The following is a 16,363-nucleotide window of genomic DNA, read 5'->3' on the forward strand; positions in this document are numbered from 1 at the left end:
CAATGAGCATGTACTGATGTGTTTCCTCTTGATTTAAAAAATTAAGTTACCTGCCTGCTCAAAAACCTTCCCATGGATCCCCATTAGCCCCAGAATGAAGTCCAAACTCCTTAAGATGAATATGAAAGCCCTCCACAGCTTGGCAATAGCCCACAATTTCCTATTCATCCTCTGCCACTACCTCGCCACACACAGACGAGCCTGCCCGAGAGCACTGCCAATATCCATCCCTATGTCTCTAAGCATCAATGTGGTGCTCATTCTTCAAGCCCATCTCAAATGCTGCTTCCTTTGGGCTTTGCATGAACTCCCCAGTCAGAATCGATTCCTCATTTTAAGTGCCCTCCAGGACCAATCATATGAGGTCTTTCCCCAACCAGACTCCTTAGGGCAAGAGATCCAGTCTTACAGATCTTTGTCCCCCATGGTCACACACTGTGTCTGGCACACGACAGGCAGGGTGCAAATATGGGTCACCCTGAGAGAATCTTGCTCTTGGGTCTCTCACTTCCGTGCTTTCAGTCTGACTTGTTCCAGACTACTTTATAGCAGGAACATCTCAGATCCAATTTCTTCAAAGCATTCTCAACATTTTTTACATGGCCTTAGATGACATTTTTGAAGAGGCTTCAATCCCACACACACTTTGCTTCTCCATCAAAGGAGGTCACCCTGAACAGCATCTGTGGACTGTGGAATTTTCAGATACAGGTCAGGTGTTCTTGGGCTCAGAACACCCGGGGTATCCAGCCTCTGCTTTTCATCTCACCTCCGAGAATGGGTTGGTTTGCTGCTATGAACTCTAATCCAAGAGAAGCCAGTCCTGCAATCACACAGGATGAGGACTCAGCCATCCCTCTGGAGCTGACTCCTAGGGCTGCGGTGACATCTCCTGCCAGCCTGTCCTCCACCTAATTCAGGGCTTAACTTCACCCTGAGCTTCCATCCACAAAAGAGCTCTGGCTCGCGGATGAGCCCAATGAGATTGAGCCGCACTTTTCACAGCTTCCAAGATTCATCTCTTCATTGGAAAAATATTTTTCAAAAAAAATAGTAAAAAATGAAAGCTCAGTGAAGCACAAGGGACCCTTGGGAGTCCAATCAGGACTTAAAACTCGTTGCCAGTCGCTCTCTTTCTCCTGAACACGGCATTTGTCCTGGGACATTAAATCCCAAGCACGGTGCAACATTTCCGAGTGGTTTGGCATCTTCACAGCTGGTCCTCCCCTCATTAACAAAAGAGCAATAATAGCTAAGTTAACTTCAGTTTATCCGCTGGCTGACCCCACTGACTAGACTTTCTGAGGAGAACACCGGCCCAGCCTGCTTGGCACAGGGCTCGGCCAAGCTGGATGAGGCGCAGGTCTGAGCACATCTGATGGCAGGGCCGTGCGCTGGGCAGGCCGGCGAGCAGGACGTAAACACCTCATCAGGCTCCCTGATCGTGGCAGTCCCTGGGCCTCCCTGACACGGGCGGGTATTTGGTCACCAGGACTGAAGGGCGTGGCCCTGGTCAGTCTGAAGGGTCAGAGGGATTTCAGGCGCCGTAGATGAGTCACTGGGAAGCCTTTTCTCTCCCTCCATCCCACCAACGAGATCCACAGACTGAGGGGATGACTCCGTCACTTGGCTCACTCAGGGTGGGGGCACCTGGGGAGGACACCCGCCTTGGTCCCCTTCTCTGCAGGTGACCACAGACGCAGCCCTCACATGTTCACAAGCTCATGCTCACACAGACAACCACTGAGCCCGGCCCTCTCCCCTCAAGTCCAGTTCTGAATCGTTCTCAAGGAAATAACCTTAACTTTGAGAACTTAGTGGACAAAGATATTTGTCAATGTGTCACCTACAATAATGTGAATAATAAAGGGGGGGAGCGGTCCTAAATGTCCATCTCTGAAAGGCTGAGGTATTTTAAATGCTTATAAAGAGTTTTTAGCTCCACAGAAAACTGTCCATGTTACATATGATATATGTTAAATAAGAAAACTGTATACCATTTATAGGGTAAAAAAAAAGTTTGAATGCATACATTCAAGTAGACTAGAAAAATAGTCTTCAAAAAGACTAGAAGCAAACATACCAAAATACTAATTGTGGTTGTCCATCCAATACAATTATGGGCAATTTCTTTTCCTTTCTTTTTTTATGTTTACAAATTTTCCACCTTGTCTTTAATGAGTATAATTGACTTATTATAAAAAAAAATCTTTTAAATATATATATAACTGAATCACTTTGCTGTACACTTGAAACACAACATTGTAAATCAACTATACTTCAATTTAAAAAATGTTTAAATATTTTTTAGAAAAACAAACAAAATATACCACAGCCAAAAGCCTACTTTCTCCAGAAAGCTTTTCTATAAACGAGTATCATTTCTTTTTTTTTAATTTCCATTTATACTCTCCCTGCTTTTCAAAATGATTTAAGTGGTTTATGAGAAAAACATAAGATAGGGAAATAAAATAAGGAGCAAAGAAAGAAAAGAAAAAGAAAAGAAATTGGAAGAGAGAGAGGGAACACCCACAGCCCACAGCCTGAGGTCTCTGAATAGGCTCCAAGGTAAAATCCTGCAGTGATTTCCCTCAAACTAGAATTCAAGGCCCAGAGAGATCATTTTATGACCTTATGACTCTTCTGGCCAAGCCCACTCAGGCTGGGGCGGACCCCAGGGCCCACCCTTCCCGTGTGCCACGTTCCAGTGGATGAGAAGGAGCCCTGGGCTCGCACGGTAGACCTGTCTCATTCCTCTGCCCCTACCTTCCCAGTCCCTTAGGACTTCTGCCCACCTGACATCCCTCCACCATGTCAGACTCCCCAGTCCTGAGCTGGCTCCCACAGGGGCGTGGCGCACTGGCCCTCAATCCGACTCCCGGGGCCCCAGTCTCTCCCACACCCCTCATCTGCGGTCCAGCTGCACCTTGAGCTCATGTAGAGGGGTGCCCAGGTCAGGCACTGGTGTCTCCGGCTGGCTGGCACCTGCTGTCTGAGGCACAGGGTGAGGTCAGCTGCTCCAGAGTGCAGGGCTGAGCAGACACCACCTGCCATGGCCTCTCACAGCGGGTTTTCCTGCCTCATTTGCTGGTATCTGGAACAAAGGTTCTTAATTCTTCTAGTCATGGGCCCTTTTGAGAATCTGATGAAAGCACACTTTGATACCATCTGGGGGGTTCCTTGAAAATTCCAAAGGGAAAATGGACCACGAGGTTCAGGACCTCTACTTTAGGGGTTGCCTCTGCACCCGAGACTTCTGCCAGACTCTGCAGGCACCTACCATGTCCCAAGCCTTGACTGCCACCACACCCTGCCTCAGAGTGGACGGGGCCAATGTTTTCCTGCTGTATCCCCTGCCACACAAGGAGGGGTCTCTCTGTACATGGGAAGGGTGTAAGTCCCCCAGGGGCATCCTGGGCAACTCTCTTCTCAACATAATGACAAACGGCCATTTACTGAGCACCTCCGACATGCCAGTCACTGGGCACCAAGTCCTTTACAATGTCATCCTTGATCCTCACAACTACACTGCAAGATCCGAGGTAAGGAAACCAGGCTCATGAAGATGAAGAAGCTTGTCCAAAATCACACAGCAGATCTGCCTGTATCACAGCCCTTGCCTCAACTCCAGGAGGCTGGTCCCCAGATCCCCAGCAGAGAGACGCACACAGCCCAGGTTTCCTTCAACCCCACAAAACATGCCCAGAGATCACAGCATCTCCCCTTCTCCAACCGTGGGGGGCAGGCAGGGGGGTCTCCGTATGGAATGCCACATTCACCATGGGGGGTTGTGCATAGCTGGGAAGAGACAGAGCCCAGCCTGGACCCCAGGTCTGTCTGGGGTTTTCCATCTATCACACTGTCTCCCTGTAATTCATCCTGAGTTGTTTCCCCGGAGATTTCTAAAGCTTTTTCTTTGCCTCTTGAACCTTTCAGCGACTCTGCTGGCAACCCGAGGGGGTTGGGGTGCTCTCACCCGATGTCCTCCATCTCTGAGAAGCCTGGGGTGCCCAGCGCCTGCACCTGCTGCGTGTGACTGTATCTGGATTTGACCTGAACGTCTGTTTCTGTATCCACAGGGAAAAAAATACCTTGGTCCCATTTGAGCTATGAGCTTTTAGGAAGAACAAAGATAGAACAGGGTGAGGAGAGAAAACAAATCACACACACACACACACACACACACACACACACACACACACACACACACACACACAAGCTAAAACAGGCAGAGGGAAGATACTCGAAGGCTTAGCCCTTCCTCTCAGCACTCAGGTAACGTGGCTTCTTGGTGTGCCACCAGTGGTGCTGTCGTTCTGCAGGGCCCGAGTCTGCGCCCAAAGAATGTCATGGGACCCCACCTACCTTGCCTGGGCCAAAGGGGTCAGCCCTGGTCACAAGTTGCGACAAAGCGCAGCTCCCTCAGGGCTGGGCTGGGCCCCACACCCTCTGGGAAGGTGGCTGCTGGGAAGCTCTATGTGGCACCTGTGGTGTCCCCACCCCCAGCCAACTCCGTCTCTGGGGTCTGCTGAATTTAGAAGAGGCTGTTGGGAAGTCATCAGCCCCCGCATGTGGGTGTCGGATTGCGACCGCTGACTAACTTAGAAAGCGAGATTTCTAAAAATGACGCTGGCACTGTGGGCCCTGCCACCCCTCTGCGAGCTGCGGCTCCAGGCGGGGCGGCGGGCTTCCGGGCCTGGCTTTCTTCTTGGCTCGGGTCCCCCACCCCTCGACCAGCGAGACAGCCCTTTCCTGGGAACAGACAATGGGAGAGGCTGGTCCAACCAGGAATAGAAAGAGCAGAGGGAGGGCCCGGGAGAGAGGAAGGCGGGAGGGGCACACTGCCCAGACCCAAAGGGCGGCCTGGGGCCTGACGGATCACAGGAAGAGCCGCTCTGCAAGGAAAAGGAAAGGAGAGGCCGAGGTTCTGGGAAGGGACACACAGACCAAAACAACGCCTGGGGGTGGGGAGGGCAAGAGAAGGCCACCAAGAGCTCACTGAGCATCCCCAGAGGAGGAGGAAGTACAGTAGGGTGTGCAGTAAGGGAAGTACAGATGGTGCACCAAGCATCGCACTGGACGTGGCTCCTCCTGAGGGCCCCCTCCTCAGTGGAGCCCGACGGGAACCCAGGATGGTCTGCCCAGCGCTGGTCACCACCTCAGCCACTCTGGGATTCTGTCTCATGGGGACAGACACCTGCAGCTTGGCGGAGAGGGCAACAAGTCTGAAATCAACAAAGAGAGGTCGGTGACAAAGAGAAGAAAGGCGTGCCCAGGGCCCCATCTTGCCACTGCAGCCTCACAGAGCTCCTGCCCACGCAGCCCTGCACTCAGTTACGGCCCAAGCCCAGACAGTCTGACGTGGGCACAGACGGGCAGTGAGACCCAGCACGCCCCGGCTGCCTGGGCTGCTCAGCGGGGCTTTCCTCCCCTGGGCTTTGGCGTGAGGTCCTGGGAGCTACAGTGGGTGAGGCAGCCACAGTCACAAGAAGGAAGGATGCACCCAAACTAAGCTCAAAGAGCACTGCTTAGGAGAGGTCCGGGCTGTTCTCCTCCTCCCTGGGGTGGAGCCTGAGGCCCTGAAGATCTCTGGGAGAAAGGGAGAACTGTGACAGGACCAAGGGTCAGGACCCCTGCCTTCACACCCTGCTTCTGCCACAGACCCGCTGTGGGACTGTAGGTGAGCACTTTCCCCTTCGAAAAGCAAATTCTGACTCCGTCCATCTGGGATGGGCCAAGATTCTGCGTTCTAAATGAGCACCCAAGTGATGCAGAGCATGCTCCCAGTAGCAGATACCACATGGTTTTTCAGAACCCTTCTCTTTCTGAAGGTTGTGTGAATGAAAAATACTGCAAACCATATCAGTAAACAAAGAATGTTGAAACCATCGACTTCCCCCAGTGAAGACAAGCCTGCAGCCCAACCTCTGCGGCCACTCACAATGGTGCACTCTGAGGGGGCTCAGAATAATAAAGGACAGGATACTGGCCCTAGACAGCTAGGTGCTTGTCAAAGGAATGAATTCAATGAGCCCAAATGTGTGCTTCCTCCCATACATAGAAAAGCACTAAATTCTTTTAACTGGAGATGCCTGGTTTTCTTTAGAAAACAGGTAATCTTTTATTGTTCCAACTACCTGGTCTTTGTTGTTAAGCTCCTGTATATCCTGGCTCCTCCCCTACTTCTTTAGAGCAGTCCCTCAGAGCCATCTGAGAGACTATCATCCCAGTTCCCGGCTCGAGTCCTCCCGCCAAATAAAACATAAGGTCTCAACTTTCAGGCTGTGCATTTATTTCAGTTGACAGTTGCCAGCCAGAAGCCCATTCTCAAGACTCAGGGCACATAGTCCCAATCCGCCATTGATTTCCAGCGGCAGATGTAAAATTCCAAACCAGCTTCCAGAACTTGTCAGCACTGCCCCCTACCTCCTATTACCCTTCCCTTTCTCTGTGGCTGTTGGTACAAGGTGTGCTCCAGACTGTGAACTGAGGTCACTACCACATTTTTAATCTGTTCATGAAACACAGCAATTATGAGTTACGAGTACTGCCTCTAGATAGTCCATTATTACAGTCACAGGTGCCGTCCATTAGTGCAGATACTGAAAGCTTCAAGCTCTAATTCACTGGCCCATTTTAACAATGGAGGCAACTGCAGCTCAGAGACAGAAGCCAGCTACTCAAAAGGCATGAGTTGAAAGTGGGAAGTAACCCTAGTTTCCAGTCCCATTTAGAGTCCACCAAATACTAAGTCCCCATCTGCTGGACTCTCCCAGTCAAGTGGGTGACAACAGGCCAGTCCACTATAGGTGCCATAGAGATACTGTGAAATTGAACTGGATCAGGCTGTATTGGCTTGGACTGTACTGATGGTGGACTGGAGGGATGGAAGAGGCAATAGTGATGGCTTTGGAAGAGGACCCCAAGCAGCCACCCACAGCGCGGATTTCCCTCCCCAAGTCCCCATGGGACTTCTGGGCAGTGAGCCAGGAGCCTTCCCCAGACCACAACCCCGTCTCTGGCTTCAGCCCTCTTGAGTTTGGTCCTCCAAAGGGAGGGTGGAGTGAGGATGTGAGCAGGGTTTCCAGCTCCGAGGCCCCCACCCAGAGAGAAAATACACAGAGGGAGGGCTGGGCATTCCAGCAGTGGCCAGAAGGGAAGTGTGAAGTGGGGCTGGGCCTGCCCAAAGGGCGCAGGGAGGAGCCGCCTGGAGCCTCCAGGCCCCCAGGGAAGGCCTCCACCCTCCAAGACAACTGGCTGTCCGGAACAGCTGGAAAAGCCCCCAGGGCCGGGAAACCCAGGGCATGAAGTGCCTGGGTTGGGGGGATGTCAGGGCAGCCCCCTTGGGAGGGGGTGGCTGAAAGTTTCCAGTAAGAAGAGAAGCTCCTGCCAACCCTTACAATCTCAGGCAGCCAGTCCTGGAGTTCCTTCTGAGCAAAGGATTCCTCACTTACGAAAGGGACGATGAACCTTTTCCTGATGAAGAATGAATTCTAACATCCAAGAACTTGTTCCATCCTCTGACATGGGCTCTATTTTAAATGCTTATCGAAACTTTCCTTATAACGGCCTTGGGGTCAGCAAGTTGAGATGAGAAGAGATTTTCCCCTGGAGAGGCCCTAGAATGTTAAGGAACTCACACCTCACCTGGACCCAGGACACAAAGAAGTATCTTGAGACAATAACAGGGATTGTCACCGACGTTGAACAAGGGTTTGTGCCGGGCACTGTTCCAAGTGCTCTCTATATATCCGCTCACAACCTCCTGATGAGGTAGGTGCATTTGTCAGGTAAGGAAATGAGAGCACAGGGAGGAGACCAGACCCAACCTAAGGCTGCAGAGCATCTGGGAGGGGAGCCAGGAGCCCAGCTGGTCAGGCCAGACGGAGGGGACTACAGAGCCCCCACCCCCTAGCCCGCAGGGCCCCCACTGGCCTGCCCAACACCACTTTCAGCTCAAAGGAGCCCTGAGAAAGGAAAATCTGGCCTTCTTATCTCCTGGGGGAAAGGAATGCACTCTCCCGCCAGGATAAGAGGCTGTTTTGACAGGAAGTCTCCACCCAGGCTGTGGGTTCCTCCCAGCCACCACTTACTCCTTCTGACTGTCCCTGCCTCTGGTGTACACCCTCCTGTATCCCCCCAAATAATTTAACCCAACTGGGGGTCCCCCACATCAGCTGCCCCCCACAGCTCCAATCTCCGTGGGGGTTCAGCTTTCTGACCTGGGAGTCACTCCCCACCCCATTGCCTGGACACTCTCCAGGCAGGCAGCTGAGCAGGGGGTGGGAGGACAGGGGGCCCCCTTCAGGGGGCAGTCAGCATAGACAGTTATGCAAGCAGGGCCACCCTCCTGCCAAGCATCATGCTGGAAATATCCAGACTCCCACATTCCCCATTCTGCAGCCATGGGCAGTTCTCCCCACCACCTCAAGCACAACCCAAAAAAGAAATGGAATCCCAGAGCAGAAGACTCAGTATCACAGGACCATAGACTGTCTGGCCCATAGAAGACTGCTGCAGGGGTCTTTAGTCTTCAGTTCATTTTATAAACAGGAAGACTGAGGCCCAAAAAAGGAGAACCCCACACCATGAAGTTAGCAACTGGTCAGGCAAGACCAGAACCCCCATCCAATGTGTCCTTTGGGCCTCCACGGGCCCTCTGATGACACTTGTCTCTGCTGTCACTGCCTGTTACCTGCCAGGTCGGGGGAGGAACCGTGCTGTCTTATTTCTGGTGTGTCTCCATGGCCTAGACCCACGGGGTATGCAAAAGCTTTAATACTTTATTAATAAGCCACAGACACAACCCCAGTGTGCATCAACAGATGAGCAGACAAACGGCACACGGCATATCTGTACACTGTGTACTCTTCAGCCACCACAAAGAACGAAGTGCTGACGCTGCTCCAACACAGATGAGTCTCGAAAACATTACGCTAAGTGGAAAAACCACAGAAGGACAAGTATTGTACAATCCCACTTACGTGAAGTATCTGGAATAGGTAAATTCATAGAGGCAAAATAGAATAGAGGCCCATCCAGGGCTGGGGGGAGGAAGGGGGAGTTTTTGCTTCATAGAAGTAGCTTTTGCTTGGGGTGATGAAAATGTTTTAGAAGCAGATAGTTACGAGGGTTGTACAACATGGTGAATATAGCTAATGCCACTGAATTGCACATTTTAGAATGGTTAAAATGGCAAATTTTATGCTATATATATATTTCCACAATAAAAACAAATAAGCAAGGGACCACCTCCAGCATCCCTGCTTCTGGCCTGGGCTCCTCTCTGCTTTGCGGGTATGGAATAGAGAATATAGGAAGCTTTCCGGCCAAGGCTGATCAGAGAGGGAGCGGCAAAGCTGCAGGTACAGAGTAGTCCCAGATGTGGACCCCGACTCTCCCGCCACAGCAAGCCGCCTCCTGGGACAGAAGCAGAAGAGTGTAAGCTATGGCTCTCAGCTGCCGCAAGGCCAGTGAGGCTGCCAGTGAAACACCTGACCGCGCAAGACTCCTCTGGGCTGGCCTGGGCAGGCAGCAGCATGTTCTCAGGAGCTCAGGTGGAAATTATGGATCCTCTGCTGATGTCTAGAAATCATGGGGTTTTATTTAGGGGTCACAGGTGGGGGGCTTTGAGGCAGAGCTGTCGAGAAGCACAGACTGTGATTTCTCAACGACACAGAAAACTTCAGCAGAGTCAAGGGCACTGTCCCAATCTTGTTTTTTGGCACATGTTCTCCTGGTCACTGGGACCCAGGCCTGGGAGCGGTGGGTCCCACTTAATGAGAGCTGGCCTGGAATAAACATGCCTTTAACTGGGCTGTCCTGGGTGAGAGCAAAGAGAAAGTAGGCCAGGGACGCTCCTCTAGGGGACTTGGATGATGCGCCCCTCCCCTGATACGTGAAGTCTGGTCTGGGGCCAGCAGCGTCAGCGTCAGCATCACCACCACTGAGAGCTGGTGAGAACTGCAGAATCTCGGCTCTCCCCTCCCCTGCCCCCACCTGTGGATGGAACCTTTATTCTCACAGGATCCCCAGGTCTTGCAGCTTGAGAAGCGCTGTCTTAGACTATAACCCAGGGGCCTCCCAGGACCTACTCTTCCAGGATGAACAACGATAATGATAATTATTATTTATTACGCACCCATTCCATGCCAGCTATGACACTAGGCCTCTTACATATATTATCCTATGTTATGCTCAGACAACCCAGTAAAGCAGGCGTTATTACCTGCTCCTCAGAAATGAGGAGAGCGGTCAGAAGGGTTAACTAACTCGACCAAGTCCATGCAATGAGTTAGAGCTGGGCTGGAATTTGAACACAGAGGTCTGAGTCCAAAGCCATGGCTCTGACAACTGTAGTAAATATGATGCAATCTTTCAAATCGGGCCAACACTTACAGTCACTTGTCAACTCTCTATGGGGCCCAGAAATTCACTGGCAAATGCAATCCCCGGGGTGGTATTCTAGGGGCTGCTCCGTTGTCTGGAGCTGGCCTGGGGTCCAGAGCCTGTGTGCTGGGGTTGGGCTAACCCTGTGGCAGAGGGCTCACTATTTCTTCAGATCACGGCCCTGAAGGTGAATTTGCATGGTCCGGCCCCCAGCAAGCATTAAGCCTGGTACTGGAGAGACAAATAAATTAGATGGTGAGCAGGCTTAGGGTCCCTCCTGCCACAAGCTTGGGAACCTCTAGCGCTGGACCTGTCAGGGACCTGGAGTTCATGATTTGGGGCTTCATCTACCGTCAGCCCCCAGGAGGCAGCATTCTCCTGCCAAAGGCACCCACAGCAAATCACTCCCCGCTGGCAGCACCCGCAGGCTCCAAGGTCACAGCACCCAGACCAGCCTCCCGGAGCCCAGCCCAGCTCAGCTGGCCCTCTCTGCACCACCCACTGTCGGCCTGGGAGTGTCTAGCTGGTTCTCTGTGGCTGGAGATGGCCACCTCACTCCCTACCCGAATGTGAGTGACTTGAGGACATGTCTTCCTGCCCTTATGCCCCTCACAGATCCACGAAAATGCCTCTCAACTCAGTAAGTGCCCCCAAAATGCCTGAGGCAAAGTGCCACCCTTTGCCCCTTCACAGCCACGCAGAGTGCATCCTTCTCGCCTCCCACAGCCAGAGGCCCCCTTCTGCTAGGAGGGAGGAGCAGAGGCAGGAGACGCGAGCCCATCCCTCAGGGTGTCACCCGCCACTTCCCTGGAACTCCCAGCTGCTTGGGGCGAGGCAGGCGCGGCCCAGCAGTGAGAAGGCCCTCCCAAGCCCATGATTTCATACTTCAGGCATCTACCCCCAGACCGCTGGCCAGGGAGCCTGGCGAGCCAAGCCCCCTCCTGCTCATGGAGCTGGAGCAGACGCAGGGACGGAGCCCGGCAGCGCTAGCTCTGGTTTCCTTCTGCAGCCGTGACCGGGTCCCCTCGGCCTAACGGTTCCTTTCTCTGCTTTCCACAGCCAAAGCCAGCAAATGAAAATAATCCAATGCCGAGAGAAGGAGGGCCTTGGAGCCAGAGGCCTGGGATTCTGGTCACTCTTTTTTCATCAGAGGCAAACTCAGAACAAGTTGCCTGTCCCTCTCCCTCCTCCAGCCAGGCAGGAGTGAGGACCACTGCCCCCAGAAAACCTCCTATCAAGGCCTGGACCCCCAAAGCCAGAAAGTCAGGGTACCTAAATGTTCTACCAGACAAATGGTAAAGTTTCGTCTCCCCTAACTTTAAATACAAGAACCACCAACACAGAATGTTATTCCATAGGCAGAACAAACAAAAGAATGTGCTCTGCTTTCTACTTAGGTGAGTAAGTGAGCGGATGGGAGAGGGATGACCAAATGGACACAGGAAAGAGAGGGGGAAAGATGGAGGAGGAAAAACAGAGAAAGACTGACCACCCAAAAGGAAGAAAGAATGAGGCAGGAAAAAGGGAGGAGAGAAATCAGGTGTGTTTCAAGGAATGCTGGAGATCACAATTTTGCTGGTTCGGTTTGCAAAAGTTCAGAAATCCTTATCCAGGCCTGAGCCTTTGTTTATAGTTCCTCGCTGTTCTAATCCTTAAAAATTCCTCTGTTCAAATCCTTAATCTTTCCCCTTTGGGGGTCAAAGATGCCTTCAAGAATCTGGCAGTAGTTCTGGGTCTTCTCCTAGAAAAATATACTTATTCACATAAAATTTTGCCTGCAATTTCAGGGGCTCATGGATCCTGTTAAAAACACTTACTCTAGAAGCTCCACCCTGACTGAGAGACCCTAAAGGCCAGAGCAAAAACACCCCCACTGCCAGATTAAACTAAGATAGAGGTGGATGTGTTGAATCTTACAAGTATTCAAGCCATCACATCAGGCTGTTAACTATACCACTGGCTTCACTGATAGAATTCTGAGACCTAAACACCCTCTCCTTGTTACTATCCCAACAGTGGTACTAGAAGCAAGGTTCACTACTCAAAGGAGCCAGCTATGTGCATGGGTGGTTATTATGCAAAGGTCTGCCTTTGGCCCAGGTAACAGTGTGGGCTTACCTTGAAATCAACCCTTTGCAGATCAAAGGGATTAAGTCACACACATGCAGTAGCTCCCCGATCTGAATGTGCATAAGAATTACCAATGTGCTGGCTTAAAATGCAGGTGACTAGGTCAAAATTTGAGAGTCTGGTTCAGATATTTTTTAACAAGTGTCTAGGTCACCCCAGTGCAGGCAGTCTCCAGACCAGTCTCTAAGACACATTGGTCTTGTAGAAAATTGCAAGCCTGGGAGGCCAAGCTCCTGGCCCAGCAGATCTGCAGATTCCCTGCTCATTGTGGCCTCCTCCTCACACACCGGGGGCAGGACTGGGCTCCCGGGTAAGGTGCCCTGTTACTAGGTTTGGACCACTGCATCAGAAAGGCTACCTTTACGGAGTAGAAAAGGTAAATGAACACACGGGGCATAAAAGGTATAGAGCCAGGTGGAACCGACCAAGGGCCTCTAAGGCAGTGGTTCCTAGATCTGTCAGCACAGGAAGAATCACCTGGAGTACTTTTACAATTCAGATTCCCAGGCCTTGGGCCATTAGGAAACATACATGATTCTACTAGTGAGCCTCCCCAGGGGTTCTGACAGTGGTTCTGAGCTTGTTCGTTTATGGTACCCATGGTCGACAGGGTATTTTGATCAAGATATCAGACCATTATTGTAAGAATACTTTGAAAAAATAAGAGGCTCTTAAAATTCTCCAGTGAACACCAGTGAACATCACCAGGGTTTCCTTTTCCGGGCCTCATTCCTCTCCTCCTCCCCCCCTCCTCCCCCCTCGTTCGTTGTAGAAACTAACTGGAGGAGGCGGCCACGCTGGAGTGGCCTGAATGGGTCCAGATGACGAGGATTTTGACCTCTTGGCCCAATAGCTCCTCCCCTTACCCCGGAGTCTTGTACAAATATTATAATTTTCTGGTTGTGCAGCGACATGAAAATGGTTGGGAGGCACTAGGTCAGGTATAAAAGAAACTTACAGAAGGGGAGGGATTGCTCGGTCCTGAAGAAACTGCTGATGTATTTTCTGATTCTCTACAAGGTGGATCATCCACACAAACAGGAAACCACGATGTGCCCAAGCTCACCCGCTCTGGGCTTGGCATCTGATTGGTGGGGGCGGGGCACCAGGAGAAATGCTGGAAAGGCAGCTCCATTTCAGACTGCTCAGCAGAGGGGCAGTGACGGGGACATTAGGACACAGATTGTGGCTCCTCCAACACAGAGGGATGTCCCCGATAATAAGACTGCCTTACTTTAATCAAGCATCTCTCAATTTGAGTGTGATTTTTTTTCTTTTTTACACTTTGATTTCCTGAAAAGTGGCTGTCTTACATCAACATATAGACTTAATGGGATGCTTTTTTCCACCTGAAAATTTGGTGTGTCGTCAAGTTGGTGGTCTCTGAGAATTGAGGGAATAAGGTTTACCACCTCATTTAATCTCGAAACAATCTGTGAGGCAGCTATCATTATTCTCTATCTCTGGTCCAGGTGAGGAAATTGGCGCACAGACAAGGTCACAGAGTGAGGCAGTGACAGGGCCAGGACTGGAGGCCAGTCTCCCAGGCCTCCTCCCCGGGCACCCTGTGTGCACGGAGTGAGCACACCCGTCCACGCAGCAGGCACTGGCTTGTGGAGTAACTCCAAGGGGGCGGGGCTCTGAAAAGTGGCTTCCCCCTGAGCCAGCGCAGCACGAGAAAGCAAAAGGATTTTCCTTTTACTTCAGATAGAAATTTGAGAAAAAATAAAAATATATCTAGGCTTGGTTTGGTTGCTACCATTAGTCTGTTTTAGGCCACAGCTGTACTTCCTCCCTGGCTGTAGAAACTGGAGGACCTGCCCTACCTACCTGCTCATATAATGATCGCATCTGGCATGTTTAAGTTCCCAATGGTGTTCATTTGGATAGTAATTACAGAGTTACTGTTTGAATTTATTATTTTGTTTACTTTTGAACGTTTCTAATGATATTCTGCAACTGGGATTAAAAGGTGTTATACCTTAAGAAATCTCACCCTTTGGTTTCTGCCAGTTTAAGAAGAGCAGGAAGAAGTTTAATAAAATAAATTGCAATCCAAATAATAAAACCAAAAAGTTACTCTCTACAGTATTCGCTAAGTACTCATTTTCTGGAAAGCAGCTGGGGACAGAAAGAGACCCCCGCAACACACACACACAAACTCAAAGGGAAAAAGCCACTATTGACATGCACCATTATTTATAATCCTAAAAAACATCCTTCCAGGGAGGTACTTATTGCCATTTTACAGATGAGAGAACTCAGAGGGTTTCAGTGACTTGCCTACAGCCACACAGCTAGTAGGAGCCCGTGTCTTGGTAGCACTAACCCTAAAGCACATCATTGTCATTAACAACGATCCTCCCTCGTCATCGCCATGACGCAGGAGGACAGGGACCATATCCATTTTAGTCTCCACTGTATCCTGGAGCCTCACTCCTGGCACCCTGGGGGCTTCAGTAGCAGCTGGCTGTTACTGAATGGTGGATGGAAGGAAGACAGCAGGGGAGGCAGAAGGAGGTGTGTGTGCAGTGCGCTGGCCCTGCCAGCAGATGCTCCCCCCACCCCCCACTCCACTTTGGAGACTCCTGACCAGCGTCTTCTAGGACTGTGTCCCTCTGCCTTACTGGCGTCTGGCTGCTCTGATTCCTTTCCCAGTCAATCACTCAGCAACGTGTGACTGAGACCCAGCCACGTGCCAGGTCCTTTCTAAGATGCTGGGGGAAAGGCAGTAAGACGCGATTCCCAACCCGGAGGCTCCTACAGCTTAAAACGATGACCTCCGCATTTCCTGTCAGCTCTGGGCATCCCCAGAATCCAACACAGAGAGGGCTTTCCGCAGCTGCCTGCCAAACTCTCTCACCTTCCACCAGCTCTCATGCTGTCTCTGAAGCTTTCGCTTGTCGTTCTCAGAGACTCCAAAGGACGGCCCACGGTGAAACCCTCCTCCCTCCCTTTAGCACGTGCTGGTGCTTTCCCACTGGGGACACGTTTTGCAGGCCGGGAGGCACGAGGGAAGCACGAGGAGGCAGGCAGGCGGTGTCATACGGAGTTCTGCCCGGAGCTGTGAGCCGGATATAACTGGAGCACCAACCATGGGAGCGAGAAGCCTCTTTGTCTGACAGGTGAGGAAACAGGTAAAAGCCCTCCTACCCCAATCCCCCGACGGAGCGTGCTGCTCTCGGCCGGCGTCCTTCCATGGCGCCCGCCCTGCGCACTAGCAGATGAGGGGTTAGGTCGGGAAGGGACCACAGCCCACTGACCTCTAACAAATGATGAATCCAAAACCAAGTTTGGTTTGAGGTGACTGAGACCGCAGATGGCAGGGTCCGGGCCCAGAGTCCCACAGACAGTGGTTGAGAGGCCCCTGGCTTCATGTCTCCCAAAGCAGAACGCTAACTCTAGTCGCCCTTCCACTTTCCTATTTAGCAGCTGGTCCAAATGCACGTTAAATGTCGTGCCGTAAGTGTCCTGCTTGTTTCCTTGCTCAGTCAGTAGAGTGGCCAGGAGCAGCGTGAGCTTGCTGGTTACGAAGGACATGGACCCTGAGGTCAGATGCCATGTGCAAATCCTGGCTCTGCAGCTTACTAGCTGTGTGACCTTGGGCAAGATAACCTCTCTGAACCTTATTTTCCTCATCTTCATGGACCCCATGGCTATGTAAGGATAAAGGGGGGTGTAAGATGCTCAGTACAGTGCTGGCACCCAGAGGGTGCTCTGTAAACATTAGCTGTTATCACCTTCCTAGGTCACTCGCCGTCTTCAGATCTTAAATTCAGGAAATCTGTAGCAATGTGAATTGATCCACAACTTACTCTCTTCTTCAGAAATTATTTCACTTTTT

At 51.4% G+C, this 16,363-nt stretch overlaps 1 protein-coding gene across 13 annotated transcripts in view; it reads right to left on the reverse strand.

Annotated features, from left to right (window-relative positions):
- SLC12A8 (solute carrier family 12 member 8) overlaps positions 1-16,363 on the reverse strand; it is a 121,595-nt gene that overhangs the window by 49,352 nt on the left and 55,880 nt on the right. The gene's annotated exons all lie outside the window — the stretch shown is intronic.

Source organism: Camelus ferus, chromosome 1 (genome assembly GCF_009834535.1).
Source record: "Camelus ferus isolate YT-003-E chromosome 1, BCGSAC_Cfer_1.0, whole genome shotgun sequence".
Taxonomy (NCBI): domain Eukaryota; kingdom Metazoa; phylum Chordata; class Mammalia; order Artiodactyla; family Camelidae; genus Camelus; species Camelus ferus.